Below are 3456 nucleotides of genomic sequence, written 5' to 3'. Positions count from 1 at the left end.
TGGGCACTGTGGGGAGGTGGACAGTGGCTGGAAGAGGGAGGTTTACTGGGGGTGTTCCCTGGAAGGGTACATCTTCCGAGGTCCCCCCTCTCCATTTCTGGCTGCCATGAGGTGAGCAGTTGCCCCCCACAAGGCCTTTCCACCATGGTGTGCTGCCTCACCTCGGGCCCACAGCAACAGTCTCAGCTGACCGTGGACTACACCAAAGCCACAGTAAGTTTGCCCTACTCCACGTTGCATCACCGAGCACAACACCTCGCAAGAGCAAAGCTAACACATGGGAAAATGTATCTGCAAACTAGTTTTAATCTCCAAACTATGTTAGGAATGCACATAAACAGCAAGGAAACCCCATGAAACTGCAAAAAAAAAAGACATTTTTCCATGCAAGACAAAGGTACCAGGTGTATGAAAAGAGTTCGATATCATTAATTTTCAAATAAATGTAAATTAAGATCACAATGAGGTTATCACTTCACACTTATAGGATGGCTATTATCAAAAAAGATGAGCCATAAATATTAAATAGTGTGTATTATGGTTTAAATATGAGGTTGCCTCCAAAATCTCTAATACCAGAGTGTTCAGAGGTAAAATGGCCGACTGGGAGCTGTAATGCAGTCAGCCCATCCTAGTTGAATGGACCTGGTAGTAAGTGTGGGCAGGTCAAGTGTGGCTGGAGGTGGTGGGTCCCTGGGGCTGAGTCCCAGAAGGGCTCCTTCCTCTCCCTTTCTCGCTTCCCAGCCTCAAAGCCCTAGGTAGCCTCCCTCTGCCGCACCCTGGTACCACCACGTGCTGCTGCCCTGTGGGCCCAGAGCGTGGCCTGGGTCATCTCTACACCAAGGTCTGAAGCCATTAGCCCCAGGTAAAGTTTTCTGGCTTCAAGTTGTTTTTGTCTGGTGTTTTGGTTAAAGCAACACCAAACTGAGTAGTACAGTGTATGTAGAAAAAAGAACCCTTGTCCATTCTTAGTGGGAATGTGAATTGGCAAATCTGTTAGGTAAAATAGTAGAGAAGTTCCTCAAGAAGTTAAAAATTTCTGTATGAGTTAGCAATCCCACTTGTGGGTACACAGCCAAAGAAAATGAAAATCAGTAACTCAAAGAAATATCCACACTCATGCTCATTGCAGCCTTCCTTGCAATAGCAACACAGAAACAACCTAAGCATCAGTTGTAGATGAATATCAGTACATACATGCAATGGAATAGATTCACACATGAGGAAATCTTACCACTGTCCACAACTTAGGCGAAACTGAAGTACATTATGTGTTAGCGTTTTCACTGCTGGGACCAAAGGACCCAATCAGAACTAAAAAGGAGGAAAGGTTTGTTTAGGTGCTCACGGTTTCAGAGGTCTTAATCCATAGAAGGTTGGTGCCCTTCCTCAGAGCTCGAGGTGAGGCACATCATGGCAGAAGAGTGGCCAAGGGAGGCAATTCATGTGAGTCGGAAGCAGAGAGGTCTCCACCTGCCAGCTACAGATATCTGCCCACAAAGCCACGCCCTACAACTTCAGTTACCAGTTAATCCCTACCAGGGGATCAATTCACTAATTGGTTTAAGACTCTCAGAACCCGATCATTTCTCCTCTGAACCTTCTCGCATTCCATCACACATGAGCTTTTGAGGGACACCTCACAACCAAACCATAACATTACGTTAAATGAAATTTATCAGATTTAAGTAGTTGTATGATCTCATTTATGCAAAATTTTAGAAACTGGCATTCACAGCAGCACAGCCTAATGCTAGCTGCCTAGGACTGAAAGACAGTGGTAAGGCAATAGGGAATTATTTTTCAAAGGGCAGAAACTTGCAAGAGGAATAATAAGTTATGGGTAACATACAGCATGGGGACTATAGTAAATACTGTGTTATTTGCTTAAAATGCACCAAGAGATATTAAGCATCCTTGCATTAATGAAAATTGCATTAATCAATTTATAATCAGTGCATGTGGTGTGTTATGTATGAAGTCACCATATCAAATGCCTTAAATATGTAATTTGCACTTAACAATTGTACCTCAATCTCAAACCTGGAGGGAAGAATCAACACCTGTCCTCTAATCCTTATTCTTACCCCCAATTTAGATTTCTTGTGTGCACTTCTTTAGAAAAGCTGCTCTTAGGAAGTCAAGATCATTTTGTGGCTCCATGGGCCGAAGGTGGGGGGTACAGAGGTGGCAGCTGAGGCAGTGGCACGGGAGGCCGTGGAGCTCAAGCCCAGACCAACCCCTGCGAACTGGGGCACGACTCTGATCCTGCAGCCCAGTAAGAAGTGAAACTGGCCGGATGGGCCACTGAGCCCGAGTCGGGGACCGGGTGGAGCCCCCCTGAAGCTGAGATAGGATCCCATGTTCCTGATGGGAGAATTCCCTCCCCCCAATGCTTCAGAGCTCCATCCCACTCCACTGCAGGGACCCCTTTGCTATTCACCGTCAGCATCTGAGCCGCATGTTGTCTCGCGGCCTTGGCTACAGCCCCTTTCTTAGCCTCACAGATGGCAACATGCCAGGGACCAGCCTGCCAGCCACAGGACGCAGCCTAGGGATGTCTCCCCCTTCGGTTTGCTGGGAATGTCGGTGGCTTCGTGGACATGTTTGGGATGAGTGACATGATGGGGAATATGGAGCATGACAGCTGGGGGCAGTTGCCAGACCTTTCCATCCTCTAATGTCATCTACTCCAATACTGGTGACGGTGCCCCCAAGGTATGTCGGGAGACACCAGGGATACGCTCAGTAGCAGATGGGATCTGGGAGACATGGAGGACTGTCAGACAGTGGACCAGAGCAGATGTCCACCGGGCATCACATCCGAGACAGGGCTCACATCCTCCAGCATTCCCGAAGTCACGCACAGGAGACCAGGAGGAACAGCAGGACTATATCAACCTGGATGAAAGGGAGGCAGCAGCATTTGATGAGTGGAGAAGAGACATCCAGATTCCGGCTGCAGCACCCCCTGGAATTTTGAAGGCATAAGGCATCCGAGTGGGGCTCAAAGGGCCAAGGGGCTCCCTGCCTGGCCATTCAGGGACCTGAGGACTCCCCCTCACAACAGTCCTGCTGCTATGACCAGTGAAGGCTCTAGGTCCTCAGCCTTTCATGTATAGGCCGAGAGGGTGAGAAATCATCCCTGAAAACCCTCTGTCCAACTCCCACCCCCAATTTAATATTAATGGGCAAGCTGACCCCACCTCTCCCTGGGGTCTCAGGGAGAACCTTACATGCCCCCCCATACCTACATTTTCTGTCTTTAATCCCCCTACCACAATGACTCCACTTGTCCTATTGTCCACTAACTTGGTTTTTCATTTTGCTGCTCCATCTTCAAACCTCATTTTCTCCACTGTACCCCTGCCATGTGCAGAAGAGGCGAGCTCTGGGTCTAGAGGCCTCCTCCATCCCTTAGCTACCCTGGATCTTTGCCCATCTGTTCCTCAGAGC

General features: G+C 48.4%; 1 pseudogene; it reads left to right on the top strand.

Moving 5' to 3' along the window:
• Window positions 1-2392: 2392 nt before the first annotated feature.
• On the top strand, window positions 2393-3091 carry LOC113184266 (myeloid leukemia factor 2 pseudogene; annotated as a pseudogene).
• Window positions 3092-3456: the final 365 nt, after the last annotated feature.

This window comes from Urocitellus parryii, chromosome 10 (genome assembly GCF_045843805.1).
Source record: "Urocitellus parryii isolate mUroPar1 chromosome 10, mUroPar1.hap1, whole genome shotgun sequence".
In the NCBI taxonomy this organism is placed as follows: domain Eukaryota; kingdom Metazoa; phylum Chordata; class Mammalia; order Rodentia; family Sciuridae; genus Urocitellus; species Urocitellus parryii.
This window is presented reverse-complemented; position numbering and strand designations above follow the sequence as displayed.